General features: G+C 43.5%; 1 protein-coding gene across 6 annotated transcripts in view; it reads left to right on the top strand.

The window, feature by feature from the left end:
- The window catches only part of EBF1 (EBF transcription factor 1), a 470,411-nt gene that overhangs the window by 276,333 nt on the left and 180,797 nt on the right, over positions 1-13,281 (top strand). The gene's annotated exons all lie outside the window — the stretch shown is intronic.

The raw sequence follows: 13,281 nt of genomic DNA, 5'->3' as shown, positions 1-13,281 counted from the left end.
TTTTATGTTTAGCTCCTGACGGAAGAATGGGAGCAATTCAAAGAGTATAAATAGTCCAGCACAGGATTCTGGTGCCATGATTCCCAGCCCCACCAAGGTGATACCTGGAATGTGGAGATCTCCGTCTTCGGGACTCCAGCCTTAGACAGATGTAGGCCACTGAGCATCAGTGAACACTTGTTTTAGGGGCAACGGAGGAAGGAAGCTTGATCCTTGCAACAGGATGGATGTGGTGGATGCTCAGGGAAGAGTATGTGCGGGGCACCTGCGTGGGAGGCTCAGCGACGCGCCCCAGTTGATGTGCTATTTGAACCTGGTTTCGATGATTAATTGTCCAGGGGAGGAAGGGTGGAAAGGGAAAGAGCACATATGTTAAGAGGGGCAGGCAGGGCATATGCCAAGGTGTAGAATTGGCAGAGGGGAGAGTGAGCTGGGAGGGATGGAGACAGTCCAGTGTGACTGTAATTTAAGCTCTGAGCAGAGTGGGAGAAGGAGGCTGGCGGAGGTACATTCGGTTCAGAATACGAATGAAAATGTGGCATTACTTTGAGAGTCGAAGGTAACTAATGTTAATGCATTTTTTTCTCTTGCTTAACAGCTCCCCTCAAACCCTTTTATTCATTTGACTGAAAATGGACATAGCAAACCATCAACCATGCCCAATTCAGTGTACTGATTACATTCTTTATAGAACACAACCGTTCTTTCTCCCTGCCCAATTTCCGAGTTGTTCTTCCACGAGCATGAAGCCACTGCCCCTAAGTTCTTCTCTATCATTTAAGGTTTCTGTTGTCAACCTGATCTCACAGAGATCTTGAAAAGAACACAGTGTAGACATAGTTTACTATATATTTTAATTTTTTTAACAGCCTGTCATGGGTGCTGATTTTAGCACATTGTGTTTTAAGGACTGAGAAATACAATATTGGTGCATGTACCCCCAGTAGCATAGAGATCATAGTTTCCTAGAGAGCCCTGTCCCAATTCTTCAGAGAATAGGCTGCCAAGTGAGATCTTGCATTCAATCTTGGTCATATATCTGCCATCAACTCTTTGTTAGTAGACAAATGATTTCTCTGTAATTTAGCTGCTTATTCATCTGGAGAATTGAGGCAGGGTTGGGATGTGTGGATGGGTGGGAGGTGGGTGGTGTTGGGCAGCTAAGAGGATTCAAATAAAGTATGTTCTAAGCACTGGCACAGATGGCCCAGTGGTGACCAGATTTTAACATTGGTGAAGCAGGACACCAGTAGGACGCCATTGATAAAACTCATATCCTCGCGAAATAGCCACATGGCAGCCAAAACCTTAGCTGGTCATGCATTCTTTCCAAAAGTTGGAACTTTTTAAAAATGCCGCGGGACACAGGGAAAATTGTTAAAAATCAGAACTGTCCCGCCAGAAGCGGGATGTCTGGTCACCTTCAGAAAGGTCGATGGTTCAAACCCACCAGCTGCTCTTTGTAAGAAGGATGAGACTGCCTGCCCCTGCCCCTATAAAAACTTCCAGTCTTGAAAATCCTAGAAAGCAGTTATTTTCTGCACTATGGGGTCACTGTGAGTTGGAATTGATTCAATTTTAAAGCACTAACACACATAATTACCACTAAATAAATATAAAGTACTTCGTAATCTGTTACTTTTCAAATGGCTAAAATTATGATTAAATTTTCCGTTAGGCTACTTTTTTTTTCTGTGAAAAAGAAAGAAAAAGCCAACCATCACCAGAAAGCAAGTGGTGTCTTGATTTTTCTTGGCTACGAAGCATCCCATCTGAGAATGCTTGCAAACTTGATCCAGTAGTTCAAGGAGAAATGCATGAGATCCCATACTTTCCCAGGCGGTTTCCTTTGAGAACGATTTATCACCATCATTATCTTGTAAGGAAAGAGCCTTATTTATTGAAAATAAGACTCAAAACACTCCAAGGGTTCAGGGAAGGTTCTGGAAAGAGACGGGTTGGAAAGGAACACATGGCGGTTTTCAAGAAGGCCCAAGGTTGCCTTCGCTTTAAACGAGGATGGGCCCATTGTATCAGCTTTCTGTCAGAGCCCCTCCTGTACACAGAACAGAAGTCCCTGGAAAAACCTGAGAGATGTGGAAACTCAGGAGCGAAGAATCAGGGCCCTCTAGTGTAGCCTTGCATAATCACCAGCAGAGTCTTCTTTGCCTGACTTTGAGGGGTCTGCGCTTTGCTTTAATAAGGGAAGCAATTCCTTTATGATCATTTTATTGATCTCTCCCATGTTGTGCGGCTCTGACCACCTTCTTAATGCGTCTAACCTGGAGCCAAGAAGAAACAAGTCGTAGAACAAGTAATAGATGTTTAGGGTTGGATTCCAGCATTGTATATTGGTGGGTGGTTTTTGATTTTTTAAAAAAATTTAATCTGTCATTCTGAAAGGGAATCAGGACAGAAGAAAGTTCTGTCTGTTAGAATCTATTAAATGTTAGAAAAATCAGAAAGGTTGGAATCCATCAAGCATTTATCATAACCATTCTTCTGACTGCCAGAGGCCAAACATCATGATAGGCTCTGGGTTCCAAAGGCAAGTAGAGTTATAATTCCAAACCAGGGTAGGGGCTCTGGGAGGAATAATGGGTACCAAGAGGTGGGCCACTGAGATAGGACTCTCTAGGGCGATAATGCTTCAGGAAGCCTGAGGATGGGGAAGAATAACTAAGGGCAGGTGGTTCGAGAGTGTGGGAGAAGACTTTGGATGCTTCAGGAAGTGACGAGACGCCCACATGGCGCGATGCTTGGGAATCAGAACAGAAGCTGCGACTAAGCAGTTGAGTGAGTTAGACTGAACTGTTGGAACTTTTTAATCCCCCGTGGATTCATCTCTTAAATGTTGCCGATTTTATTGGCCACCCCCTTCAAGAGATACTCTGTAGGTCAACTGAAAAATAGGTAGAAATGATTCTTGAATAGCTATTAAAAGTATCGTTGTTGATAAGTCACAACTGATAGCGATCCTGTGTGCGAGAGAATGAAACCATCCCCAGTCGTCTCTGTTACAAGTTCATCCTGTTTTTGCCACTCACTACGTGTATGACCTTGGACTCTTTCACCAACCTCTCAGGCCTGTATGGGAAAGGGGGATAACAATAGGCCCTAGCTAAGGAGCCCTGGTGACAGAGAAGTTCATTACTCCACTGTGGACCGAATGAACGGCCGGTGGCATGAACCCCCCCATCTGCTCCTGTAAGGATCGCAGCCTGAGCACCCTGCAGGGTGGGCCGTTCTACCCTGTTCTGTAGGGTTGCAATGAGTTGGACTGGATTTGATGGCACAACAGCTAATGAGGTTCGGGTTGGTTGGAAGGATCATGTCAATGCATGTTGCCTGGCAAATGGGAGGTAAGATAGGGGCTCTTTATGTGAAAGTGGGAGTCATTCCGATGCCATCGAGGACTGGGGGCATTCATGTTTCCTCCCATGAAATATAGAAAGGAACATGATTAGTGGGCTGGTGCTGGCTATGTTGACAGTGTCTTCTTTCATGGGGACAGTTCCAAATTGCTGGCTTTTGAGGCCACAGACTCTTCAGAAAGCAGGGAGGAAGGCTCTCAGTCAGATGCTTTGTTTCTTGCATGGTTAATTGGTTGTAAAACGCTCCTGAAAGTGACTGCTTCTGATTGAATTAAGTGCCCTGGGAAACCCAGCTGGAAGCAGGTGGGTGTGGGAGACCTCCCCTGGCTCTCTCTTGGCTATCCATGGACAGCCTCCTGCTGCTACGCCTGCATGGCCTCCAGAGTTGCTTCTGGGTGCAGATTGCTCTTCCCAGCTTCTCCCTCCACCAGACTGGAGGCTGCTCAGGGCCCCGGGTCCAGGGGAAAATCAGACTGCAGGACAGACATCTGGACTTCAGGTGTCAGGGAGACTTAAGAAATGAATGACAAAACAAAACATGTCATCACTTTACATCAGAGAGCCTTTTTTTTTTTTTTTTTAATGAAAGGAGTACCATTCAGTGAGCTGTGAGGTCCTTCTTTTATGACTATTCTTTCCAGTTTTAAAACATGGGCACCAAGTTGCTCAGACCCATCTTCCGGGACAGGTGAGCTGCTGCTCCTCTGGGCTAGGGGGGTTGAGGGAAGAGACTAAACCTGGACTCCTTCCCAGGCTTGCTCTGGCTGGCTGTTACATTGTTTGTAAGACCAGCACATTTCACACTTAACAGTATGTCTTTCTTGGAAATGTGTGCTCTCTGGCAGCACCGTGTCCCTGCTCTCCGTGTCAGCATCTGCCTGGGGAGGAGTCAGGCTGTGCCTATAGACAAGGTGTTCCCTCATCAGTCCCCTCCAGTCCTGGTGGTGCTGTCTGTACGTTTACAGGCAGCTCCTTTCGCCCATTCACCTGCCTGGGCTCAGTTGGTTCTGAGTCTGAGAAAGTCAGTATTCACCCATGGCCAGTAGATGCTTTGGGAACACCTGGGAGGTGTCAATGGTCAAGTACAGCTTACAGGCTGAAGGGCAGCAGCATTCAAACCTATCCAGAGGTTCTTCAGGAGACAGACCTGGCCAGCTGCTTCCAAAAGTTCAGACTTCAGACCCTGTGGGGCAATTCTTTCAGCACACTGGGATGGTCGCTGGGGGTCAGAGTGCACTGAGTGGCAGCTGGACAGCAGTGCCCGTCATTTGGAAGGAATCCCTGGGGGGTGAAAAAGGTTAACATGTTTAACTACTAAACTGAAAGTTTGTGGGTTCAAGTCAACCTTTGGAAGAAAGCCCAGCATTGTACTTCTTCCAAATATCAGCTATTGAAAACGCTGTGGAGACATAGTTCCACTCTGACCCACGGAGGGTGGCTGTGCCTCAGTGTCCACTTGACAGCAATGGTTGTGTTTGGTTTGTTACCATCTTGAAGGCAAATAGCAACTCAATTAGGGTGGGGGGAGTGTGTTCTCTGCATAGGCTTCTCAACAAATGATATCAATTTATAACTCATGTTTATGCATGTGTATATAGCTACATCTAGATAGATATCATCTGCTAGTGACTTGAGGGGACATTATAATCTGTTAGAATTGTGTAGCTTGAAGTTTCCATGTCTCAATAGGATATCTCTTTTTTCTCTCTTTCTCACATATACTTTTTTGGGGATTATCCCTTCTCTTGCCACCTCCTCAGCATAATAATTCTGTCAACTTCCCACCTCCACTGGACCACTGGACCCACCTCTTTTGGTGGGATGGGTATGAGGTGAGCACCTCTTTTCCACTCCGCCCATCAGAGTTTACTTGTCTGACGAATGATCCTAATCCACCCCTGCAGCCTCTGCTCCAGAGCAGGCGTGTTACTCATGGATCACAGTCTGTTACGGATTTATCTCTAGTTAAAAATCAGTGCCTGGGACACCAGTTCAACTCGAGTGGAATGGAGCCCATTGCTTTCTGGGTCACACAGACAAAAGCCCTTTGACTGTCCCTATTTCGACCGATTGTCTCGCTTGGCTCACATGCCATTTCTAAAATGCTCATCTGGTCAATAATGGAAGGCCCTGACTGGTGGGACTTGCACCACATGCTGTAGTCCCAGGATGGACTGAGTCCAAGCTATGGGAACCCAAGAACACCTAAAATCCAATCGTATGCTATCGAGTCCGTTCGGACTCACAGTGACCTCATGTGACAGAGCAGGACCCCCTTCTAGGGTCTTCCAGACTGTAGTATCTTTAGGAGCAGATCACCTGCTCTTTCTCCTGCAGAGCTGTGGGGTCACTTCAAATTGCCCACCTTTCCCTTAGCAGCGAAGCAGTAACCATTGTGCCACCAGTGCTTAAAAGGGGAGTGCTATTAAAATAATTGGGAGTGGATTCTTGACAATCCATTCACAGATACATTCAGCAATCTTTTGAAAGCTCAGGATCCACCACACAGAGAAGTAGCTGAACAATGTTGGAGAGCTGAAGGACCCCGTGCAGACCACCCTTGTGGCAGGAATATCTAGACTGGATAATTTCAAAATTCTCATCCCACTGTGACATCCTTTGCTTGATCAAACGATGACCATAATGCTCTGTCATTTTTATGGTAAAAGAAAAGATTCTTTGGAGTTTTGTTTCCAACATGTCTGCGAAAGAGCGACGTGCCGGAGGCCACCGAGCGTGACCGGTGTGCTGCAGGGCACTCTTAGAAAGTCTGAATTGTGTCACTGTTCAGTCTGCAGTATTGCTCGAGTCTCTTCGTTCCCTCAGCACCCTGATGATATCATGAGACATAGTGCTTAATAAAGTGTCAGATTCTATTTTGCATTATGATTTTTAAAATGATAAACTTCTTCTTATATTTTTATGGACTAGAACACACAGACTTATTGGATCGTCCATAATATAAACTGGAATAATTTGGAGCTCATGAGATTATTGCCAGTGCTCTGGGGGTGAGAGGTTCTCTGGTCATTTTTATTTGGAGTCTGCTCCTCAGCTTTAAATCCAAATTAAGGAGTCACTTGTTTTTATCTGAACTCCGCTTGTGTGGCGTGTTGAGATGCACTGATTTTTTTTCCCCTCTCCCAATGGAAGTCATTGCTCAAATTAAATTCATTATCCCTAATGGTGTGTGAGCCTGGGCGATGGGAGGCGACTGCGGAGATCGGATCCAAGAGGCAATGGTGAGAAAAGTGAGCAGACAAATGGGCTGGGATTGTTTAAAGGGTGAAGATGATTTCAAAGAGTTTGAAAATAATGTTTCAAGACCCCATGCCTTTCTCTAGGGGGACAGCTTCTTCAGCTGTCGCCTCTCCCCAGGGAGGTCTATTGTAGCAAAGTGAGCCCTGTATCTTTTCCTTGCAGCACGCCTGTCAACTGGGACCCCTTTCCTGCTTTGTGACTTGAGGTGGGCATGGGAAGGTGTGCAGGAAGAGATTTCACATGACTTTTCACTCAGAAGTCCTGTACAGAAGTTTTCGCACTAAGTCCCAGTGACACTGGATTGGGTATCCCCCCTTTCTCGCCTGCTCGTTCTCTCTGGCATATAACTACATCATTTCATGAGTCCAGAAAAGGAGATTAGTTTATCATTTCTCAAGTTCAAGTGACACCAGGGTTGGAGTACTCCAGCTTCCCTCTCCCCTCCTGCCAGGGCAGCTCTCCCAGGTCATTTGATGGACAGTTGTCTTTCGATGAGCTCCCGTACGGGCATGGAGCCAGTGGCTCTGTATGCCTTGTGATCGGCACATAGTAGGTGCTTAGTAAATACTTATTGAATGAAGAATGCCTGACAGGATGAATAAATGGATGGTCCAAGGGATGTCTGGGTAGTGCAAATGGTTTGTACTTGGCAGGGCAGAGATGAGGTTTACTATCTCTGAAACCACGCCCCCTGCAGCTCTACCCTGCCCTAGCGAGTCTCTATGAGTTGAAATTGACTTGATGGCAGTGAGGTTTTGGTTCTAAATAAAAGGCTGGTGGATTGAACCCACCGGGTAGCACTATGAAGGGAGAGCCCGGCGTGCTGTGTCCATAAAGGTTATAGCCAAGAAAACCCTGTGGCGTTCAGCTTTATTCTGCAGCACACAAGGTCACTCCAAATTAGAACCGACTTGAGGACAATGAACAGGGTAAGGAACTGTGGTGAATGAAGATGTAGCAAACCATTCAGGGCTGTGCGCACTGGAGAAGAAGAGACCCTTTTCAGATCTTTTCAGATTTGACCTTTGTCCCTTTAGGTTAGACGCACGTGTGCTGAACACAGTAGCAGATTTAACTTAGAGATAATTTTAAAACATTTGAGGTTACCCTTAAAGGCTTTCATCTAAAAGGAAGGTTTAACTTCCAGGTAATATTTCAAAATTTTAACTTGAAGCATTTTTTTAAAGTAGGAAAGTGGAGATGTCAATGGCATGGACTCTGCCCAGTTGATATTCCTATATGAATTATGCATACACGAAACTTATAAGTGATCTACATTTTACGGTTTGTAAGATGGATAGCTCTTAACTGTTCTAATTTGAATTAACTGGCAAATCTTCGAGTGCCAGGACTTTGTGAAAACCACTCATCATTTTTAGTTCCTAATTTCTTCACTGCAAAAGATGAACTCACTTTTCTTAAGTTCTGTGGTAGATGATATTCAAGCCAATTTGAACAATAACAGAACTGTTTATTTCTCTTCTGTCAAAAGTAATGCCCATTGGTTGAACATTGAGAAAACAGACAAGATAACTAGAAAGAGCACAGAAATCATCTGTGTACTGTAACTTAAAGAAAAACAACATTTTATTGGGGCTCATACCACTCATCACAGTCCATACATCCATCCATTATGTCAAGCATATTTGTACATTTGTTGCCATCATCATTCTCAAAATATTTTCTTTCCTCTTGAGCCCTTGGTATCAGATCCTCATTTTGCCCCTTCCCGCGCCATCCCCCCTCCCTCACAAACCACTGATAATTTATAAGTTACTATTATTTTGTCGTGTCTTACACTGTAACTTAAAGTCAAGTGCCATTAATATTTCCTGTCACTTAGAGCTAAGTATGCAGGATTTCCCCTCCACAGTTGTAGTTGATGCCCAGGGGAGGATCAAGGCACCCTGGAGGAGTCTGCGGAGTCACAGAGGGGTGGACAGTGACAGAAGTAGTTGTCCTATAAGAAATGAAAGCCAGGTACGACAAATACTGTGAAAGAACTGAGGAAGTAGCCATCCAGCGTTGGGCATTTGGGAAAGGCTTCCTGGACACAGTGCAGTTAAGCTGCACCTGGAAGGCTTTGTAGGATTACGGGGAGCAGAAAGGAGGAAGGGGCAGAGAAAGCATTTCAGACTCACAAAGACAGTCTGTGGCAAAGGCAGGAAGGAGCGGCATGTTCAAGGCACAGGGTGTGGCTCTTTGGGACTGAAGCAAAGGACTCTGGAAGGTTAGCAGCCGTGGGATCGATGTGTCTGGGAAGGGAGAAGCTTGAGGTTATTACACCGACTGCCATTGAGTTGATTGTGACATTTGGTGGCTCCCTGTATGTTTGCGGAGAAAGGTACTCCATATGGTTCTCAGGAGCCAGTTTTTTCTAGGAAGTACATTGCCAGGTCTTTCCTCTGCGGTGGCTCTGGGTGGGCTTAAAAGTTTTAGTCAGCAGACAAGCACATTAACTGGGGACCTGGAAAGGCTGAGCACTCAGCACAGATTCATTCTTTCTGACTAGTCCACCGTCCTGGTCATTTTCTCAAACAGTCTGTCATCATAAGGACGTTTTCTTGGGAATTTGAATTTAAATGTTTCCCTCCTCTTTCATCTGCTTATTTATGTATTGGAGTACTTTCACCAAAGCCGCTGTATATAAGTATTATTGAGGGATAAGATTGGATACATATCAGGCTCTCTGGAAATGTTAGTTAGCTGAGTGAAAGAGTGAATGAATGACATTGACTATTTATACCTTATGAAGTCTGAGAAAGACTAGTGAATTGAGAGTGCAATAAAACCCACACACCTTTAGTGACTGAAGACTTGAATTTCTTGATCTCTCTCTGGTGTCTATCATGTTCACCAGGGAAATTAATATAGAAACGCTTTGAGTCTTGAGGATGAAAAGTGAAATTCTAACATCAGTTTCTAAATGAAATTGACCTAAAATTTTAAACACATATTTACAGAACAGGAGACTGTTAAAAGCCTTTTGCTTTCACCCTGTGGCTTTCTGTGTGTATCAGAGACATTTTAAAAAAAATGGAGACTTGTGGAACAAAAAAATCCCAACTCACTGATGTTGAATTGATTATGATTCATAGGGGCCCTAGAGGGGCAGTGTAGAATTGCTTGTTAGTTTCCAAGAATGTAAATCTTTATGAGAGAAGGCAGCTTCATCTTTCTCCCAAAGAGCAGCTGGTGGGTTTGAACCACCAACCTTGCAGTTATCAGCCTACAGCACCACCAGAGCTCTGTAAGAATGATATCTGGATAGGGAAAGATATGACAAAATAACAATGTATAAATTACCAAGGGCACATGCAGGAAGGGGGAGCGGGGAGGGAGGGGGAAAAAAAAAAGAGGACCTGACACAAAGGGCTTAAGTGGAGAGCAAATGCTTTGAGAATGATTGGGGCAGGGAATGTGCGGATGTGCTTTATACAATTGATGTATGTATATGTATGGATGGTGATAAGAGTTGTATGAGCCCCTAATAAAATGTAAAAAAAGAAAAGAAGGGAAAAAAAGAAAATGATTAGGGCAAAGAATGTAAAGATGTGCTTTATACAATTGATGTATGTATATGTATGGATTGTGGTAAGAGTTGTATGAGCCTCTAATAAAATGTTTTAGAAAAAGAATGATATTTAGTAAAACTAATTATTTAAGATGATATTTATTGATTTATCCCAAAAGACTCACATTGGCTTGGCCTTCACCTTCATTCTCTGCATCTGGTTTGGCTTTGTTGCTAGGCCCACTCCCTAGTTTTCCATTATGGTCAAAATGCATTTGAGGGATATAAAATATCGTGAGAGTGGTCATGAGCAAAACTGAAATGTATTAAAATTTATAATTGGAAATATTCTAGTGACGATGCTGAAATTTTATATTGCTTTCGGCTCTAAATTTGACTGAATCTAATAATAATGAAGAGAGATATGTTAGGCCAGGTTGACTAGAGAAACAAATCTAAGGGACACACATCTATGTATAAGAAATAGCTATATATCAAAGAGTAATTGTATATTAAGAAAAGATCCCAGCCCAGGCCAGATCAAGTCCACAGGTCCTACATTAGTCCATAAGTTTGATACTAGTCCATAAAGTCTTCCTCAGACTCACGCGGCACCTGCAATGATGCCGAATGCTGGGAGATCACAGGCAGGTGGGAGAAAATCTTTTGGATCCAATGACAGTGGAAGCATCTCGGGCTGGAACGTGTCTCTTCCAGCTCTCTGAGTGTCTCTACAGCAGGAAAGAGGAGGCAGAGAGGTCTCAGCAAGTCTCTGTGTGGCTTGTCAATAGGAAGATAGCGAGAGTGAGGAGGTATCTTCAGGTTGTGACCTGATTGACAGGCTAGACTCCACCTTGTCACTCTTAGTACCCTCAAATTGACTTGGGATTATGTAACTACCACGAGAGACTTCAGATTTGGTCACTATACAGCATATAAAGTTTAATGGCTGTACGTTTTAGAACCAAACTGCCTATATTCACCTCCCAGCTTTACCACTTACTAGGTGGGAGCTTTGGACAAATTGTATAACCTCTCTTTTCCTCAATAGCATTACACATAAAATGGGAATAGAAATGATACCCAAAGAGGCTGTCATAATCATTAAATGAATGAAAACATGTAAAATACTTAACAGTGCATTGCACCAGGTATAACCATGTTTGCTATGAGTGCTGTTGTTAGGAATTGTTGAGTCCGTTTCATTTCATTTTGACCTTATGTCAAACAGAATGAATCACTGCTTGGCCTCGTGCCACCCTCACAATTGTTGCTATGTTTGGTCCGTTGTTGCATCCACTGTGTCAGTCCATCTCATTGAGGGTCTTCTTTTTAGCTCTTTACCAAGTGTGACGTCCTTTACTTAGAAGAGCAGCAGGCTTAGTAAAGTAGGATTGGTTTCTCTGATAACATCAGAATTGGTCCTTCCCGATGAATGCTTCTAAGCAGCATTTTGACCTTATTTCTTTAAGACAGATGTGTTGGTCCAGTGTATATCCAATGTGTTGGTCCAATGTATATCTGGTATTCTTTGGCAACGTCACAATTGAAAGCGAGCACTTCTTTATTGATCTTTCTTCATTGTCCAGCTTTTGCAAGGATATGAAACAATTGAAAACACCCTGGCATAGGTCAGGCACACCTTAGTCCTCAAAGTAACATGTTTACTTTAAAGAGGCCTTCAGTAGCAAATTTTCCCAATGCAATGTATTGGTTAATTGCGTGACTGCTGCTTCCATGGGTGTGGCTTGTGGATCCAAGTAAAATGAAATCCTTGACAATGTCAATATTCTCTCCACTTACCAAGATGTTGGTTCTTAGTCCATTCGTGAGGATTTTTGTTTGCTTATTTTGAAGTGTAATTGACATTGAAAGTTGTAACCTTTGATCCTCATCAGTGTTTCAAGTGGTTTTCTGTTTCAGAAGTCAAGGTGATTTCTATGGGTATAGTCACTATGTAGGTCATTGAAAAATTATTTGTCTAAGTCATTGGTCTTGCAAAATTCTTATCATATGATCTCTGGCATCATTTTGAACACTAAGGTCATAATTTGCAGTTACTGGTACTTTTCTTTGTTTCTAATTTTAGCATTTCAATTGCAGTAATTATTAATTCATTTTGATTGCACACTTGATCAATTGTAGACTAAAAAGTTGACAAAAGTCATCAATTTCTTCATATTTGGTTTAATGACTGGTTCATCAATTTGAATGATAGTCATATCAACTCATCTTCTTTACAGGTATATTGATATTATCCAATCACTGACAGTATAGTATTTCAGGGTAGGTCTTGAAATAGTCTTTGTGATGATAAATGCAACACTTCTTCAGTTTGTCGTTGCTTGCATCGTCGACAGTCTGATCGTCCCATTCAAAATGGCCAATATCAGCTTACTCCAGTTCACTATGCTCAGGTTATCAATCTCTAGGCATTCCATTTCCATTTCGATAACTGCCAGTGTTCTGAGATTAACATTTTGCACATTCCACACACTGATTATTAATGGATATCTGCAGCGGTTTCTTCTCATTTTGAATCGCACCCTACTGGCAAATGCAGGTCTCGAAGGCTTGGCTACATCCACATTTCTAAGATCAATTCTGGTTTGTGGAGCTCTTCCCCATTCATACATTGAGTGCCTTCCAACCTGATGGATGAATCTTCCAGCACTCTATTAGACTATGTTCCACTGCTGTTCGTTAGCTTCCCACTGTCTCAGTCTGGAACTCTGTGGAAGTCTGTCCACCTGGTATTTATAACACTGTTGGCATAAAATCCAACTTCACAGCAACCCCAAAGCTAACACAGCACAACCCACTGTCAGATGAGTGGTGGCTGCTAATGATACAAACCACCACTCAGTTGAGGTATTGAGGCATCCCCTGCCTGAGTTTTCGTGCTTGGCTTTGTTAATAGGTCTTTGTGATGGAAGGAAAAGTACCACTTGCATTTTCCTCCTTCCAGCCTGGGAAAGGATTTGCAGCAGAGACTCGAAGTCAAACGTCTTGAGGATTTTATTGCAAATCCTGTCTTCAGGTTGGCAGGAACTCTGTGTCCAGTGATTCCTTGAAGATTGTGTTCCTCATAATGAAAACAGCTTAAGACAAATGTGTCCTCAGCCCGTCCCC

The sequence above is a fragment of the Tenrec ecaudatus genome, chromosome 2 (assembly GCF_050624435.1).
Source record: "Tenrec ecaudatus isolate mTenEca1 chromosome 2, mTenEca1.hap1, whole genome shotgun sequence".
NCBI lineage: Eukaryota > Metazoa > Chordata > Mammalia > Afrosoricida > Tenrecidae > Tenrec > Tenrec ecaudatus.
Note: the sequence above shows the minus strand (reverse complement) of the source record. Positions and strands in the feature narration are given on the sequence as shown.